This window comes from Phocoena phocoena, chromosome 11, assembly GCF_963924675.1.
Source record: "Phocoena phocoena chromosome 11, mPhoPho1.1, whole genome shotgun sequence".
NCBI lineage: Eukaryota > Metazoa > Chordata > Mammalia > Artiodactyla > Phocoenidae > Phocoena > Phocoena phocoena.
In genome coordinates, this window is record NC_089229.1 from 23257753 (window position 1) to 23278092 (window position 20340).

Below are 20340 nucleotides of genomic sequence, written 5' to 3' on the forward strand. Positions count from 1 at the left end.
GTAGAAAGATCACGGCATGTTCAAAAACTGTTTGTTATGGTATGGGGTGGACAGCTGTAGTAGTTTTCTGTCATTGCCATAACAAATGACCACAAACTTAGGGGCCTAAAACAACATCCATTTATTATGTAACAGCTTCTGTGGGTCAGAAGTCTGGGTACAGCTGAGTTCTCTGCTTGGGGTCTCCCAAGGCTGAAATCAAGCTGTCAGTCAGGTTGCAGTTCTCATCTGGGGCTCGGGGGGCTTCACTGGTGGTTGGCAGAATTCATTTCTTTTTCACACTATCCATGTGGCTCCTTCCATCCTCAAGCCAACAACAGCAGGTTAAGTCCTTCTCAGATTTCACTTCTGTACCTTGCCTGTCTTTGCTTTTAAGGGTGCATGCGATTTTATTGGACCCACCTGGATAATCTATGATACTCTATTTTAAAGTCAATTGATGAGTCGCTTAAACATATTTACTGTAACATATTCATGGGAGTGATGTCTCATCAGATTCATAGTCTCGGATTGGGGATTGGGGCATGGAATCTTCCTGATAGCTGTAATTCTGCCTACCACAAGGTATGATGACTATGGAGAGGAATCTAATGATGTAGGGACTTATGGTCATAATGAAGATTTTGGAATTTAATTTAATGGCAATAATTATAGTGATAACTATTATCATGTAACTACTATATATAGTATCTATTTATTAGCACTGAGTACTCTGCCAAACATTGTAAACATAATCTCATTTGATCCTCCTAGTGGCCCTTTGAGAGAAGTACCACTATACTCAATTTACAGATGAGGAAACTGAGGCTCAAGTGACTTACCCAAGACCAAAAATCTCCTGATGAGTCCATATTTAAACCCAGATCTGTCTTGTTCCAAATTCATTAGCATTTTGATTTAAACCCCACCCCCCCACACTTAGACTAGCTTTTAAGGTATATATCTTTAGAGGTTTCAACCGGATATTTTCTGTTCTTATGGGCAAAAGCATAATTGCATCTAACTAGTCATTTTTCTGTTTGAGTCTCTTAACCATGCATAGGAGGAGCTTGGTAATTCCAATCATTAGGTCATAGCCCAGGACTAGAGTAGATATGGCACCTTACGTGTGAAAGAGAGTTTTAAAGAATCACTGGAGCTCAAAGGAAACGAGGAAAGCTTGCTCAATTTTTTATATGCTTTTCTCAATATTTAGTTGGTGGAATTTTAATTTTCATGGGACCAATTTGTTCCTGAATACGATCTCCTGGTTTGCCTTTGGATATACATACCTTGATTTTGGTTGAGGGGTTTGAGCTTCGGAAATTTTCAAAGTAGATAGCAAGCACACACGAGTAAGGCAGTGTTTAATAACAGCGCCGTAGCATCTGCATCCTAATGTTCTTCAAGGATCTCATTAATTATCTGTATTTTATTGACAGAATCGTGGCCATTTCTATGAATTGTTTCATAACAGCTAGACAGAACCTTCTAGTCCAGGGGATTGTAAAGGGGCACATTATTACTTGACGCTAGAGAATATGCCCTGCTCTTATCCCATTGGCCTTCCTGTTCTCCTCTTGGTCCACCCTTCCCAGGACAAAGTTCTAGGATCTGTCTCCATGTTGGGGACAAGAGGTGACCATTCACATATTTGTCCCTACTTCCCATCAGCTGCCTATACACAGTGATCTCTGTGCTTTAGGATCTTGGCAGGAAATATAGAGGACTATAGTTGTGGAGCACACCTGCAGAGGGTAGACAAACCTTTTCCAAGTGCCTGGGGAGAAGATGGACTCTGCTTCTCTCTGGGAAAGCAGGTGGAGATGTTGTAGAGGAAGAGGGAATAGGGGAACGGCATGTCCCACTGACTGGAGCCGCCTCTGTCCTGGGAGATTGCCCGGTGGGTGTACTTTGCAGAGATGATCTGGACCCAGTCCCCAGGCACCTGCTGATTCAGGGCGACTCATCATTAGTTAATATTTCAGTGCCCATTGGGTGCTGCTTTCCTGTGCTCACTGTAGCTCCAGAAATGCTTGCTTGGGGATATGCTGCTAGAACCCAGAGCTCCAGGAGAGAATAAGAAACAAGCATGCATTCACATTGTTCAAAACCATTTCTTTGCAGCTGCAGTACAGAAACAGGTATCTGTACATTTGAGCCATGTGGGAGGGGAAAGAATTCCACCCAGAATGAAACTTTTTTTGCCAAATTTCTTGCTAGTCTTTCCTATACAGGGGGTAGGAAACATTCCCAGAAAGAGAATGCCAAAGGAAGTAACAACAAACTAAAAAAGGGCAATTCATGAGGGAGCAAGATCTTCAACAAATGAAAAAGTGTAAATGCTAATATTCCAGCAAATTAGCTCCTAGAGAAGCCCTTAGACAGAACTGTAAGCCGTTACAATTAAGGATTTGGAAAATATCAGTATTTAATTAGAGCCTCTTTTCTTGGTGAAATACTGTTGTTTTGCTGTAACTTCAGGTGTAAACAGCTAAACATACCCATTTCAAAAACGTGTTTTGTTGCAAGCCTAGAATCTGTGCTAATGTTAATTTGCTTATCATGGCTTCCTCGCCTGGTGTTTTTGTTTGTTTCTGATCAGAGCTGAATTTTAAGAGCAGTTTTATCGTTAGTTCCCAAATACAGCAATCTCTAGTTCCCAGGCTGTTATAAATACTTCTTCACAAACACTCAGGAACATCCTAATCATTCAATCCAACATCATAAACCTATCAACTTCCCCATTATCTAATAAACACAGTTTCTCTAATATCTAATGCATATTTGCGGCAGTTGTTTTAGACAAGGAGTTTTCAAATCCATTTCCAACATAATCAAATAACGACAATAGCAAAATGTTTCAGTTTTATCACTTAACAGCAAACATTTTAGAAATTGGTTTGTGCCACCTGAAACGCAGACTTAAAAAAAGAATACAGCATTCACACAGGGAATGCCTAGCGCCTAACTCAGGATCAGTCTTAAGCCCCACTTTTCGCACCTGTAATTCCTGACAACAGATAAACGTTTATTCCTTTCCCTGTATGGGGCCGCGTGTAACTCAAAATGTTTTCCTGCCGTGATGGAGAAGATGAGGCATTATCAAGACTAACACTACAATTTAACGCTTCAGAGGAGCAGTGTATATCATTACTCCCTCTATAGCCAAGCACACTAATTAATATTTATTGCACCTGTCAAGCCAGAAGCCACGGCCAATCCATTCCTGTGGCAGTTCAATGGGAGACTGGACACCGTATTTCTCCTTGGCAGACATGTTTGGGTCATCAGCAAAGACAGAAGCCCCTTTCCCCAGTGAGACATCGTAAACTCTCTTTCTCTTGCAAAATTAAACCATTAATTCTATTCGTGTTAATTTTTATTCTTGTTGGGGATTGCTGTAAAAAGTAAGAGAGGGAAGGGTGGAGGAAGGGTGAGAAACAGCTACATATTCAGGATCAGCTGTCTAACATATTTATTAGAACAACGGCTTTTGGAGCCCACGACCTTTGCTTTTTATCAGACATCCCTTAAAGGTTACAGACATGTAAGGGGAATGATGGTTATAAATCCTCATGAAGTTTAATCAAAAGTGGCAGACCACCCAGCAGTAAACACGTTATTAAAACTCTTTGGATTAAAACTTTGTTCAGCATTGTCAACAGAACTCCATCATCAACAGGTAGCTGGCAGCAGAATTAATTAAGCGAGGGTGAAATAATAAATGGATTCTGATATCGCACCTACAGAAGGAATTTGGCACTCAGAGCGGAGAAGTTTATATCGAGGCTGTGAATCATTCTGCAGTGCATCTGAGCAAACCCAGCATGGCTGTGGAACAGAATTTACTCAAAAATTTAATTAGGAGAACATGTAAACGGTACTAGAGAAAAGTAGGGCACCAAATGCTGCTTTATTTTACTTTTTTGCTAATTCTATCAGGAGCACCTGTGTCATTAGAAACTGCACGACCCAAACTGCCAAGCTTTTGACTAACAAGAGGAATACCCATGAACTTTTCACTGAAGATTATTTAGTCCATTATATTTTGCCTTTAAAAATAATTGTTCTTCCCTCGAGGATGATGATATTAATGATGATAATAATCAAGCAACAATAGCAATAATAATAAAAGAGCCAGAATCTTCTGAACTAGTATGATGCCCCAGGCACTAAGTGCCTAATGTTACATATGTTATCTCATTTAATTCTTACAACCCTTTGAGGTAGGAATTATTAGTTCCATTAAACAGATGAGTAATTGAGGTACAGAGGGGTATTGTAACCAATGTCACTCATGCACCCTCTGTTACACTCCAAAGCCGTCCTCCTGACTGCTCCCTTTTCTCTAGGATATAGGTTTCTTTGGAGGGCAATGGGGGTAACTGTGGGTGGGAATTCATTTATATGACATAGAAGCCCCTCTACAATCACCCTGCTGCTTGTCCCCTGGCTCCTGTGTAGGTCATTGTTTCACCTTGGCGGTGTTCTTCATGTCCCGATCTCTGATTTCTAACTCGTTTCTATTTTGACTGTCCCCATTGTCTCTCCAGGATTCTTGATGGCTCCCTGGCGGTCTTCTCTATTACTCACTCGTGGTAAGATCCACACTTCTCAGTTCCTAATGCAATTCTGTTGGAGCCTTCCATTCTCTTATTCCATTTCTCTCTCCCTTAGGGCCTGGCACATCCATTCAGATGCTGTCTGCAGAATTGTTAATTATCCTTTCACAGTGCATTATTGCAGCACCAATAACGTTTAACCATAAACACCTTTCGGTGTGTCTGGGGGCTTACTGCTGCTATAGACTTTGAAAGTCAGTATAGTGATTTTTTTTTTGCTGTACGTGGGCCTATCACTGTTGTGGCCTCTCCCGTTGTGGAGCAACAGGCTCCGGACGCACAGGCCCAGCGGCCATGGCTCATGGGCCCAGCCGCTCCGCGGCATTTGGGATCTTCCCGGACCGCGGCACAAACCTGCATCCCCTGCATCGGCAGGCGGACTCTAACCACTGCGCCACCAGGGAAGCCCAGTATAGTGATTTTTTTTTTAATTTTGGGGGGTGGGCAGGGGAAGGTCAGTGATGACTTATTTGGAATTGATAGTGCCCTAGTTTGAAGAGAGGTTCTTAAATTTGGGTCCAATGCTGAGAAGACTGTACAGAGTAGCAGTTAAGATGACTAGGCTTTAGAATTAGACTGAATTTTCCACTCATTGAGCTGGCCAGTCACCTAATGCCCCAGCCTCAGTTTCGTCATTGTAAAATGGAGATATTTATTCTCCCTTCACAGTGTCTACTGACACCGGGTTGTGGTGAAGGAAAGTACAGCGTATATTGCAGGGTGCCAAGCAAAGAGAACAGACAGCTCATGCTCAAAAGACCTGAAATTCCTGATGGCTTTCAGGGACGGGGTTTTAAAGGCAGTGTGAGGGAGGGGGGCTGCAGGGCGCGTGATCAGCTCATGCACAGTTCTCGACTGGTTGGCGTCAGGTGAAGTCTCAAGCATCGTCAGCCTTCTGGTTTCAACCAGCCTAGGGTCTGTGTGCTTGCGGTCAGCAGCTTCCATCTGGTGGGGGTCTGTTTCCTGTAATAACTTAAGAACGTGCGTCAGGCCTTTGTATCTTCCCAGGAACTGGAAGCTTGGTGATTCTGCCATGTGGTGGATTTATAGTCTAAATTGTTTCCAGTTTCCAGATCTAACACCTATTCTTTGTTTCTTCATCTTCGTATTGCCTAATCATTAACTCTTTTTAAAAATATATATCAAAAAAATTTATTTCGCAGTGTTTACAACAAGAGAAAAACAGTTGTACTAATCATTAACTCTTGAGTCAGCCGTTTGAGGCCCAAGGGAGGCCTGGAAGACTAAGGCAAAAACCTTGTACTTCAAAAGACAGGGAAACAGGGGCATGTGTATGGTTTCATTCCCCCCTTTTCTTTGATACCCCTCAACCTTGAGAGGAACAGTTTCAGGAAAAGAAATGGAGTAAAGTTTTGGATCATAAACTTGGCAGAAGAACTCAGTTTTAGGGGGACTCAGTTTCAACCCTAGACCTACCCAACAGGAAATTCTGGGGGTGGGTCCCAGTCATTGTATTTTAACAGGCCCTCATGTGATTGTGATGCTGTAATCTTTGGGGACCACTGGTCTGTGTACCAGTGTTTCTTGTTGACCAAAGTTACATTTTGTTGGCTGTACATCTGTTTTTGCCTTCCCCTCCCTGTCTTCTGGATAATGATTATGCCGGCTTGTCCACCATCTTTCTCCTTTTCATGCTTGGTGTCTAGGGTAGAGAATTCAGCTGGTTTCCCTATCCAAAGTACAATTTCAAGTGGGAAACTTTGCTCCATTACTGGCTCACCTAATAAATGTCTCCTGCTTCTCCACGCTGTTCTAGTGAAAATTGTAGGATCCTCTGGGTAGGAGCTAATTCTATGCTCTGTGGATTGTCTATCTCACTTTTTACTCCTAATGATGACTCCTAATAATAATAATTACTGAAAGCTTTTCTTTGACTTGATTACTGCTTCATGCTGGAGAAAAAATATCCCTTCCATTTTTCTTTCCTTTTCTGAGTCCTGACAAATGACTATTACCACGTTAAATCATTCACCTGTGTAAGCAAAGCTTTTTATTTATGTCTCTGATGTTTGTTCTTTAATATCTTTAGAAAAACATAAAAATTGTATTAAGTTCTAAACAGGAACATTCACTTTAAACAAGTGTCAGTGGCTTTTTCCTTTTACTTGTTTTGCCATATTTAATTCAACCCTGGAAGACCAGTGTACACATCCTTTCCTCCTCATCTCTGTTTCACTGTTGAGTGAAGTGTTTTGAATTAATTTTGTTAAATTATTAATAGCTCATGACTGGAAAACATTCCAGCATTGGAGTTTATGTTGCACCACGTGCTGTGCACTAATATGGCAAATTCCATGCACACGGATGAATATGCGGCTACCGGTTAGGTGAAGTGTTGGCCCCTGCCTAACCTGTAATGAATTCTCTGAAGACAAAATTTAATAATGAAGTAAATATTTTATTTTCATTAAATCAGGGCAGTTTCCTGGAAGTCAAATGACTAGAGTTAGAGCATGCATTGGGTCATTCATTTATTCAACAGAAATGTGCTAGGCACTCTATTAGGCAATGGGAATACAATGGGGGTACAAGGAGGTACTGGCTTTGCCCTTATAGAGCTTACAGTCCTGTGGGGAAGACAGGCATTAATCAAAGAATCACCAGAATAAATGTAAAATGATAACCCTGATTAACAACAAAAAAAAGAAAAACGGTATGTAAGTGTGATCATATGACAGGGAGATTGACCTAGTCTTCCCTGGGAAGTGGTTGCCCTGAGGTGAGGCAGGAATGTGATTTATTTCTGGTAAGGGGGTGGGATGGTCATGCGAAAGGGCACTTCAGGCAAAAGAAATGACATGTGCAAATGTCTTGTCACAGGAGGGAGTGTGGCATTTAAGGGGGGTTGAGAAAAGATGGCTAGGGGTCAGGGAAAAATGGGGAACCATTGGAGAGTTTAAAGCAGAGGAAGCTGTAAGTAGATTTAAGTTTGGGTGAGGTCACTCCGGTTGCAGCGTGGAGCATGGATTGTCAGGATGGCTGCTGGCAGGCCAGCCAGCAAGCTATTTCAGGAGACATAGCATAGAAGGGCTGGATTGGGGTGGAAGTGGCAGGGACAGAGAGAATGAATGAATGTAAAGATAATTACGAGACGGGGCTTCCCTGGTAGTACGGTGGTTAGGAATCCGCCTGCCAATGCAGGGGACGTGGGTTCGAGCCCTGGTCCAGGAAGATCCCACATGCCTCGGAGCAACTAAGCCCGTGTGCCACAACTACTGGGCCTGCACTCTAGAGCCCGTGAGCCACAACTACTGAAGCCCACACGCCTAGAGCCTGTGCTCCACAACAAGAGAAGCCACTGCAATGAGAAGCCAGCACAGCACAATGAAGAGTAGCCCCCGATCGCCGTGACTAGAAAACATCCGTGAGCAACAACGAAGACCCAATGCAGCCAAAAATAAATAAATAAAATAAATAAATTTATATATAAAAAAAGATAATTATAAGGCAAAAATGACAGGATGGTAATGGGCAGAGAGGTGATTCTCAGATTCTGGTGCACATAGGGGTACTGTTCAGTGAGCTAAAAGACCCCTGGAAGAAAACCAGGTTCACCAGGAAAGCTAATGTCTCTTTTTGGACTGTTGAGTGTGGTGCATCAAAGAAGTAGCTGGATATTTGGGTCTGGAGCGCAGAGGAAAGTCTAAAATGGCATATGCACATTTGGACGTATCTGCATTTATGTGGTGACATAACCACAGGCATAGAAGAGAAGTTGGGGGCCTGGATTCCAACTTTAAGGACCAACAACATTCATGCTAAGTAGAGGAGAAGTAAAAAAAGAAGGAATGGCTAGAGGGAGAGAAGGAGATCGGGAGAGTGAGGTATCACTGAAGCTGAGAAAAGAGGGTATTTCAAAGAGCAGGAGTGGCCAAAAGAGTCAAAGTATACCAGAGAAAAGGCCAGCAATGAGATCTACTGGATATGGAGAATTCCATGGTTTGGTTATTTGACATTTGATCTTGGGAAAATAATAAGCGATAATGAACATAACAATGGTTCCTAGAGGATAATGGTGACATGTGCTGTTGAAGTTATCCTCCCTTCCTGATCCCATGCCCATAGAGCCCCGAGAGGGAGGAGAGCAGAGAAGAGGTAGTGAAGTGCATGTCAAAGGACACTTTGGAGGAAGACATCAGGGTTTAAATTCTGACTCCAAACTCTGTGGCTTGAGTGGATTTCTTTACCTCACTAAATTTAAGTTCCTTTATCTGTAAGGTGAACATAACTACTTTATAGGTAGTTGTGAGTATTAAAGATAAATGTGTCAAAATCTTAGCAAGGTGCTTGGCCTACAGTAAAGGTTAATAGATAATTGTCCATTCAATAAATGAATGACAGACTTCAAACAAGGGAATAATGTAGAGATGTGCATTTTTGCAGGATGACTATATATATGGCTTCATCACTGGAAGGATGATAAATACAAAGGATGCTCATTTCTGTTACCTTCCAAGGGGGTGCCAATACTGTGCCATAGTGCTCCGCCCTCTGCCCCAAATAGTTTAACTGTTCAATTAATGTCTTTGATGAGGATATAACAGCAATTTTATGAAGTGTACAGATGATAAGATGATATGAGCATGGAAGTGATAGTAAATAAAACCTGTGAAAATAAAGATTATAAACTATACAGAACAAATGGTCTGAATTGAATCAGACAAAAATTTAACAAACATATCTACTCTTGAGTTTAATAAACCAACTATACAAATTCAGGACAGTACAATTCATGTGGCTTTTTGTAAGAGATTTAGGGTTTAAATGGGCAGTGAATTTGCTATAAGGCCATGGTGAGTGACAGCTGCCAAAAAGGCTGTGTGGACACTACTGTAATCAATGTAATTCAGCTTCTCTCTTTTTCCTGGGCACCCATCTAGACTACATTTCCCATCCTCCCTAGTGATGGGTTTTTGCCAATAGAACATGAGGAAAAGATGTGCTTCCCCTGTGGGCCAAGATAGTTAAGAGCACTAAGCCTTCTCCACAATTTCTCTTTTCCCTTTTCATCCATTGGGGCCTTCTGAGGCCCTAGTGTTACTGAGTCCAAGCTCATAATGCTCACCACAAGACAGGCCAAGAAATTGAGAGACAAAGTGTTGGGGCAAGGAATAGCGACTTTATTCCGAAAGCCAGCAGACCGAGAAGATGGTGGACTAGTGTCCAAAGAACCATCTCACCTGAGTTAGAATTCAGGCTTCTTTTCTACTAAAAGGGGAGGGGGTGTTGCTGGTTGTTTCAGACTTCTTGGTGTAGGAATCCTTTGCTCTTGCAGCTGTCCACACATCTGGTCACAATGTTCCTGTAAACTTCCAACAAGAGAACAAGTGTTATTGTCTGTTTCTGCAACTTTTTATCTCTATATACCTTGAAAGGTCAGAGCCTTGAGAGTGGGCTTGAGAGTAGGCTGTATATTTCAGACTCTAGGCAACATTCTTTTACAAAGGTGCAGAGCCAACATGACTAAGCACAGACAACAGAGCCCAAGGATTAGAGCTAAAGGAAGAAATCCATGTATATGTATGGCTGAGTTGATTTGCTGTGCACCTGAAGCTATTACAACATTGTTAATCAGCTATACTCCAATATAAAAAAAAAAGTAAAAAAAAAAAAAAAAAAAGATGAATAGATCCAATATGGAGTCAGGTTTGTTCTTCTCTGTTACACTAGGAGATGCCAAATTCTGGGTCCATGAAAGACTCTGTGGAACAGAGCCCCTCCCCTGCCCTTGCCTTCTGACCTGTGACCTCATATCACCTGAAAAGTGAGCAAAAGAAAACCATTAAAGGGTTAAGCCATGGAGATTTTGGAATTGTTGCCACAATGACCGCCATTATTGCCGACTAAAACCAACAACAACCAAAAATAGAAACAAGATAAAACTGCTTCAGTCTTCAGTTATAACAATAGAAGTATAGCTTCTAGTCTAATGGGAAATGATATTCTGGAAGAAAGTCATCCAGAAAGATAATAAATGACCAAGTTTTTGTAGTCTGTCTGCAGAGCTGTAAATCACATTTGTAGCGTGATTTTTAGTTCTTGGCTTCACATGAGAGGATATGAATATATTGCGAGAGTTCTTGGCATACTGTAGGCACTCAATAAATATCTGTCAAATGAATAAATACTGAAATGTATACAGTCTGTGACATGACCACAAGGAAAGACGGTGACCTGAATTCATGTCCTATTAAGGGTGGTTATGAGACAGGCTGGGACCTGGGACCTGGGACCCTTTGCTCCAGTGCTTGCCCCTGGACAAACATCTCCTCAAGCAACAGAATACAAAGAAACTATAAGGGACTAAAAATAACAGCATACTTGCACTGTTGGGGCAAATTATGAACAGCAAGATACCAAAAGACCAAACACAACTGCCACCTCTGAGGAGCTGAGAACAAAAACAGGTTACCGGTAGCAAAACAGGGTCTGTTACCGACCTAGGTTCTTGGCCTCCTTAATCAATACAAATTAATGAGGCCAGACCAGAAATTCAGGCAAGGTTTTACTGGGGCTCCTGCTGCAGCAGGAGGGAACGAAAACAAGTAACAGTCTCCTTTGCTCGCGCTCACTGGCGGGGGTGGGGGTTGGGGGTGGGAGCTGGTTCCTTATATGGAGCGAAGGGTAGGGTTGGGTTCAGGGGTCAGGCTGGAGGGTTCGCTTAGGTGGTTTGTCTACCGCCTTGGTGGTGCTGTGTACAGGGGGCATGTGCAGTACCCTGTTGCTCAAGGAGATGTTTGTCCAGGTGCAAGCACTGCAGCAAAGCAGCCCAGGTCCCAGTTCCCAACCTGTCTCAGTTAGAGGAGCTGGGATTGTTTAGCTGGAAGAAAAGGAGACAGGATGGGTATCACAAACTATTAAAAGTACTATTTTGTAGAAGAAGAATTAGATCAGCTGTCTGGGAACCCACCAGGTGGAACAGGAATTATTATGTCGAAGTTAGACATTTCTGTTCATTGTATGGCAGTGAAACATGGAAGGCCCTCATCTTTCAGACATGTTCAGAGGAGAAATGCCCCTTACAGCATTGGAAATGCTTCAGCAAAGAGTTAGTGGCAATCATTTGGGGGATATTATGGAAGAAATTCAAGCATTGGATGGAATGCTGGATAAGATGCCCCTTAAGACCCCTTACAACCCTAAGATTCTATGCTTATGTGGTTCTAACTTAAACTTCATCTAGAGCTACAGTCAACAATGGTGTTAAGACAGAGTCCTGTGGTGGGAGGGAAAAGTCCCTTCTGTCTTTTCAATAATAGTCACAGTTCTGTTCCTTACAGAGCAAGGATTATTATTATTTTTTAATTTTTTTGTGGTACGCGGGCCTCTCACTGTTGTGGCCTCTCCCGTTGAGGAGCACAGGCTCCAGACGCGCAGGCTCAGCGGCCATGGCTCACGGGCCCAGCCGCTCTGTGGCATGTGGGATCTTCCCGGACCAGGGCACGAACCCGTGTCCCCTGCATCAGCAGGCAGACTCTCAACCACTGCGCCACCAGGGAAGCCCCAGAGCGAGGATTATTAACACCTCCCAGTTGTCATCTCCTGGTTGCTAAAAGTGGCTCTGCTGATAATTTTCCATCAAGAAAACAATATTTACAAGGGGGCTTTGTTTTATAAGTGGTCCTGAACCACTGTAGAGATTTTTAGCTGAAGCTCAGTTGATTTGATATCTATTGCTACATCAAGTTGAGTTGAAATGAGTGCCCACAAAATGCCAGGAGCTTTACAGATAACAGGCACCTTCAAGAAGGGTCATTCCAAGCTGTTAAGGTCAGGTCTACCACTGAAATCAGCGAAGCCCAGGAGCCCAGCTCTCTGCACACTGAGGCTTGTAGGAAAACACTTACCTCGTCTTGTGTGAGTTTCCATTCACCAAACAGAGGTATCAAGGCTGGTTTTCTGGAGAGGGATATTGTAAAGATAAAAAAGAACACTTGTGAAATTGCTTTGAGTACTTAGAAGAATAAAGAAAATCTTGGACAGTCAAGCCAAGATTTACACCAGCTATTCTTTTTTTTTTTTAACATCTTTATTGGAATATAATTGCTTTACAGTGGTATGTTAGTTTCTGCTTTATAACAAAGTGAATCAGTTATACATATATATATGTTCCGATATCTCTTCCAGCTATTCTTTTAAGAAAACACTTGGAGGCTGAAGGATGGGCTTAATTCTTTCATGGGCTCTGCATCATGCTTCCCAGCTAAGTCTTCAACTGAAAAGTTAATATATTAGACCTAAAACATTTACAAGTCCCCTTATTGCCATGCTAATGAGTGAAAACCAGAGTTCGTTGATAAAAAACAATGATTTGTCTGAGAGTGAGTTGGCTGAATGGCTGGTATTTAATAAAACCAATAAGGGGTAAAATTAGGAACTTAGTAGAAATTTCCATCTAGCACTATAGAAGAAGAGATATAGGAGTGGGAGAAGAAAGCACATGTCATATATTTCTGTAAGAAAATATGTAAAGGTAAATGATGTAGTGTGCTGAAATTTGATGAGAGTTTTCAGGAAATATTTAGATCATTTCCATGGGGCCCCTGACATTCCAAGGGGGCTGTTAATCCGTCTGAAACTTTGAATGCTTTAATATGCTCTGCAAGTACTTTCTGAGTAAACACTGGGAACGAATAAAATGAATTTTAAAGCGAATTCTTCATTTTATTCACAGTTGTTGTGCATTCTATTTCAGATACCACTCTGGCAGAAAAAGCTCTAATTTGAGAGAAACACCAGATAGTTCCACCTAATGTAATGAAATCAGCAGGACTTGAGGCTCTCCACAGTCTCTTCATTTGCTCTGCTGACAAAGGCTTTGCTTCCGTTTAGGAAACACATCTCCCCAGAATGTGTCAGGTTTTTCTCTGGGCGTGAGAGATACAAGAGATGTATGACACAGAGTCCCTGCCTCGGAGGAGCACACAGTCTAGAGCCGCTGGGAGAAGTTTTATCCGGTACCCTAATACTGGGCTTAGAATGAATCTGAGGCTAGATTAACCAGGAACATCCTATGAACAGTTACTTAGCTTTAATTATCTATTTCTTGAATCTTTTTCTATCTCCAAGATATTGTCTTGGGCTGTGAATCCTATAGATTTTCATATAGCCCTTTCAGGCACAGAAGGAAATTAAAGTCCAAAGGATGGGCCTTTCTTTATTCATGTTGCCCAGTGGGGTGCTCTGCATCTTGGGCATATTTAATTAATTTTATGCCCACTGGCTGCTCTCTCCACACTTAAGAGCATTTGCAGCTGGTATGGATTGAATTCTGTTCCCTCAAAATTCATATGTTGAAGTCCTAACCCCTAGCACCTTAGAATATGACTGTATTTGGAGGTGCGGTGTTTAAAGAGCTAATTAAGGTTAAAAAGGTCATATAAGTGGGCCCTAATCCAGTATGATTTGTGTCCTTATACGAAGAGGGAGAGATATCAGGGATGTACTCACTCAGTAAAGACCATGTGAGGACACAGTGTGAAGATACCATCTGCAAGCCAAGGAGAGATCTCAGGAGAAACCAACCCTGCCAACACCTTGCTCTTGGCCTCCTAGCCTCCAGAACTGTAAGGAAATAAATTTTTGTTGTGTAAGCCACCCAGTCTGTGATATTTTGCTATGGCAGCCTGAGCTAAGACAGCATCTGTTTTTGATACTGTTTCATTTTTGGTAAAGTTGCCAAATTGAGCAGTTATTCCAAAATTCTCCTCCAGGTTCTACAGTGACCCCTCTGAGTCCCAACCATTCTTTCGTGCCTCTATGATCAAAATTCTTTAATATCTTTCCAGACTTGCCATAAGATTTGAAAAATTTCAAGGCTAAAGAAGAAAAAACTCCATTTTTCTATTTGAACCCTATAAATGTCAACTATAAGAAAAGGTTTGATTGTCACATTGTTCTCTTCCCAGGAGACAGGGATGGAGAACTTGGCTAAGATGTAATGCTGAGCCCTCTCAGTGATGTTCAAGTCTCAAAATGTACCACAGAAAGTACACAAGTAGGGGTAGTGGTCTGGCCCTGCCCATCTGCAGTGGGGCAGTAGTGGGTTAATTTCTTAAAATCCTAGGCATTGGAAATGTACCTGCAGGAACTTCGTAAAGACAGCTATATTCCAAAGCAGAAACACTAATAGGAGTTCAAATTAAAGAAATGACATGAAATTGCATTTCTTAAGGAGGGAAATAACACTCCAGGAACACTAAATGATTTAATTATGCCTGAAAGAGCTTTTTGAGCTAAAAATGCAGTAAAAGTGAAATGTGTCGGGATACAAGTTTGAGATAGCAGCCTTAAGAAAAATCTTGAGACCAAAGTATGCAAGACTGTAATCGCCCACAGCTGTGCTGAGGGCAAAGAGGATCCTCCATTAATATCCATTTTGCTTTTTCTAGGACAAAGACCTGGAAGAACAGAATAGTAATTTTGTGTATTGTTGAGGCCTAACCATCCCTAGTGGAAAGGAATACTGTGAGCCTTAAGATTGTTCAACTTAATAGTTCTCAAATATATTAATACATATTTTAACATATAGCATTAGAATTAATCCCTATTCTAGTTTTCTTAAAGACACATATAAAAGGTGACCACCATCAGAACCATCACATTGATGATATGGTAGCAAACACTTTCTGTCAATAACATGTGAAAGAAATATATATATATATATATATATATATATATATATATATATATATATATATGAATATGAAAATGAAAGAGTATATAGTATACCTGAAAGATTATAATATATGTGAAAGACTATATATATATATATATATATATATGTAAAATTGGTACATTCTGTATATGCCAGTTACTTACTATATTCTGAAAAAGTTACTTTTACTCTATTTACTTTTACTCTTACTATATTCTGAAAAAGTCCATGGGCATATTTACCGCCAAATGTTTTCCTAATAATGAATGAGCATTATGAATGGAATGTATGATTTAAGTAGATGCTTTAGCCACGTCTGCATCTTCAGGTTTCAGTTCGAAACTTTAAACAGAATACAAAATGGTCCACGTGGAATGGGCTACAAAGTCTCTCTGACTGAACAGTTCCTGGTATTGTGCACATTTTGTTTTACGGTGCCAGTTAGTGTCTAACTTGTCTTTTTGCCATGTGATGAATTAAAAATGCATGATTTGGATGCTGGAAAGCTAACCAGCTTCTGGATAGAATCCCCTGGACACTGCCATTCTTCCAGCTGATCTTTTTGCCCTCCCTGTGTTGGCAAATACCAACTCTCTTGCCCACTGCTTACATCTTTCCCTAACAGATGGCTCTTTTTACTAGTCAAGATCCAATCTGGTGATTTACTTTAATATGCTTTGGCCTAAAGAATACCCATGACAGACAGCTAGCACAGCCTCCTCCTGCAGCAAAATTTTTGCAAAGAAAAAGTTAAGTAGACACATGCTATCTAGACGGCGTTCCATTTTATGCACCCCATAAATCAGAATATTTGTCAACAACAATTAAAATGTAGTTTCCCTGGTAATAAACATTACAGGGAGGAACAAATCAAGTTTCATTTATTCTGTCAGAAAGTGAAGGCAAGCGCTTCATATTATTTTGTGGATAATCTCTGAGGAGTAAACTAAGCACAATTACATTCTTGATTTTAATTAAAACTCTGGGCACCTTTCAAGATCCGTTAGGGAGATGTCCTGGGTCTGCTTAGCTGAGGTCTGCACTGTGAAGTTAATTTGACACGTAACATATTTTTCATGAGGTAACTGTCGCAGGAAGCTGTTTGTCAGAGCAGCCTCTCCAGTGCCTGTGGGCCCCACGAAAAGTAATGACTTCTCCTGAAGCAGCAACTTCGCCAGGAAGTACATCTGCATAACAGTCCCTGAAGCCCTCACAATAATGTCATTAAGCTGGAAAAATCAAAGGAACAGGTGCCCAAAAGATGCTGTTAAAAATGTTTCGTTACTCATTGTACACAGAACAACAATAGAATTGAGTCATGGAATAATTTCAAATCACAATAAAAGTGAAACCATCCCCAAATCCCTGAAGCGTGGCAGAGATTATGAGCTGTGAGCTGCAGCCACAACTCCCGGAGGGCCCACGTTCCTGGTTCCTGCTTCAGGAGTGGGCCAGAGTCTCCACTATTAGCCATTTGTTTTTACGTTGCTTGACCAGGGTTTGGCTTCTAGTCTGCCGATTTCTATTTGGCCTGTGTTTTCTCTACATCCTAACTACAAACCAGACCAGAATTTGGCCACACTATTCAATTTACAGAGTGATATATATTGTCTTGCTTTTCTATGAGGTCATGGAACACCACATTTTGGCTTATTTCTGCGAAGTAATGAGCAGAAGTGCAATGAGGGTGCTGACTGGTGTGAGCCAGGTTTCGGGGGGAGGTGGATTGGACTGTAAAGGGGAGAGGTTATGCCTGTGGCTTCTCGTCCTGACCCCTCTACCATAACCCTCCTCCCCACCCATCCTCACCAGGATTTTCCCCACACTTGAGTCTGAAGACTAGATGCTCCTCTGGGGCATTTCTTAAAATCACAGCCAACCTGAGCTACTATTGGCCTTTGGAGACCATCTTGTCCAGCTGGTCTGTTAATTCACAGATGGTGAGGCTAAAGCAAAAAGAGGAATTACAGCCCTTCTGGGTCTCTCCAGCCACACATATTTATTGCCACCTTTGCCTCTGAAGGGCACTTGATTTATATTTCCATGCTGGAGCTTTTCACGTCCAAGCCTGTATTATTCCATTCCACACAAGTCTGTAAAATTTTGAAGTGGTTGACATTGATCAAGCATGTCCTCTGTGCTGGGTGCTGGGTGATAAGAACTTGACATGATGGTGTCACTTTATTCTCACGGCACTCCTGTGAGACAAGGTTTGTTATGAACCTTATCTCACAGTCAAGGAAACTGAGGCGGAGAGATGTTCTGCAACATGCTTAAGACCCTCCTGCCGCCACCCCAGCATATGAGTAGAAGAGCAGGGATTCAAATTTCGTTAGTCTGACTCTGGATTATTCAGCGCTTGTACCCAACCTGTTTAGTGAAGAAAGCACTGAGCTTGGGGCTGACAGGGGCCCAGAAATGGATACAGCTGTATCCTTCAAATAAACCCCCATTTCTTTAAAGTGGACTGTTTTTTGCAATAAATAGTAATGGTATTTATCGTTAATTTTTTATTGAATAAATTTGACATGTAACATTGTGTAAGTTTGAGGTGTACAGTATGTTACTTTGATATATTTGTGTATTGTAATATGATTGCTGATGTAGCAATGTTTATCACATTACATCATTTATATAGTGTAAACATTGTTGACTGTATCCATTACACTGTGCATTAGATCTCTATGGCTTATTTACTACTCGTTACAAAGTTGTAGCCTTAAACACCCTTGATCTTGTCCCCTTATGGTAACCACCACTTTCTGTCTGTTTTTATAGGTTTGGCTCTTTTAGATTTCATGTATAAGTGAAATTGTACAGTACTTGTCTCTCTCTGTCTGACATATTTTGCTTAGCATGATGTGCTCAAGGTCCATCCACATTGTTGCAAATGGCTGGATATCCTCCTTTCTCATGGCTGAATAATATTTCAAGTAATGGTATTTGTTATTGTTAATAACTCAAAGTCTGACTACAATGAACATGTTAATAAGTGTACCAAGTATTGACCATTTAGTATATACCTGATTCTAAGTTCTTGATGTAAACCATCTCTAACATTCATAATAGTTTTCTGATGAAGTGAGGGTTATAAACTCTACTTTCAGATGAGGAAATGGAAATTCAATTAGTTTAAGCAGGTTGCCCAAAGTAACACAACTACTAAATGGCAAAACCAGTACTGCCCATGCCATGCTGAAGTCAGTGTTACATGCTGAACCGTTTGTATGGTTAAAGCTTAGAGAGGATTTGAGGGATAGTGGGCTAGTACTAGGATATGAACTGGAAGGGTAGGACCCTGTGTTATCACAGTTATGATGGTAAGAGGTCCCTCCTCTCAAGAAGAATGAGGCAGCATCTCACTCATCCCTGTACTGCCAGTACCCTCCTCACACAGGTTCCAGAGAGGAGAAGCTCAGTAATCATCTGTTGAGTAAAGAAAAGGAACTGGACCACACACTGGCAGCCCAGTGCTTGTTCCATCACCCCAAACATTAGAATTGGCCTCTCACTACTAACCTTACCTCTCACTTTTCTGCCAACATTCCAACAAGGACTTTTCCCCTAACATTCCCTAGTTTCTACAGTTTAGTTATATCACTATTTATCCAAGACTTATTTTAAAGTTGTGGTCTTCTTTTGTAAATGTAGAAAGCCCCAGTAAAGCCGGCACTTATTTTCTGAGTTGGTATTGAGCAGGGAAAAGAAAATAAACACACAAAAACAAAGCCCAGTTAGACAAGTCCAATTCAGGCTACAAGTACTAATCACTGCCATACATTTTAGGTGTTTCCCTGAGTAACTTCTCTCTGGAGATATTAATCATCAGAGAACATGGGGCAGGATATCACTGTTATCACTGCATACACACAGACACACACACACAATGGTAGTTATGTGAGAGGAGAGGAGAGGAGAGGAGAGAATGGAGGTGTTAACCTCACTGTGCTAAACATTTTGCAGTATATATGTGTATCCAATCACCATGTGTATACCTTAATCTTACATATGTTATATGACAAATATGACAAATATCTCAGTAAAGCTGGAAAAATGTACCATAATGAACGTATATTCTACCTTTTGAAAAACATTTAGGCTATTTATCAGTGTCTATGTGTTTGTTTTATTATGATTAAAAAGCAGCAAGGAACATCCTGTACACATGACTTTGCAAATTTATGTGAGTTTATCTATGAAATAAATTTATACAAGAAAAAAAAGAGGGTGGGTACGTGAAACCCCAGGTATTAATACACAAGAATTTCCTTTAACTTTGCATATTCCTCAAATTACCCAATCCTTAGTGAGTAGCAAATGGAAGGAAATACACGTGGCCAGTGGAAGGAAAGTTGTACAGGACATTATCTAAGCTGGGATTCTGGATTATTCAGCAACTTCTGGCACTGTTGCAAAGTCCTTTCTTCCTTTTGTGGAGGGGTCTTTCTTTTTTCCTTTGGTCTTACTCCAGGATATCAAATGGCTTGAAAGAGTTAATGCAATTCCCCATCAGTCTTGCTCCCTAGGCTCAGTTTTCTCATTTGTAAAATGGGTTGCTATGGTCTGACTGTTTGTGTCTTCCCCAAATTCATAATGTTGAAATCTTAATGGCCAGTGTGATGGTATTAGGAGGTGAAGCCTCTGGGAGGTGCTTAGACCATGAGGGTAGAACCCTCGTGAATGGGATTAGTGCCCTTATTACAGAGGCCCCACGGAGTTCCCTAGCCACTTGCACCATGTGAGGGCACAGTGAAAAGATAACCCTCTAGGAAGCAGGCTTTCACCAAACACTAAATCTGCCTGTGCCTTGATCTTGAACTTCCAACCTCCAGAACTCTGAGAAACAAATTTCTGTTGTTTATAAGCCACCTAGTCTCTGTAGTTTTTCTTTATAGCAGTCTGAACAGACTAAGACATGAGCACAACAAATTCTACCTTCCCTGTAAGAATTAAATACAACATTCATAATAATAGTAGCTCACTTTACTATTCTAAGATATATTTACATCTATCTGTGTTGATGTCTTTCTATACCTCTCTCTCTCTCTCTTTCTCTCT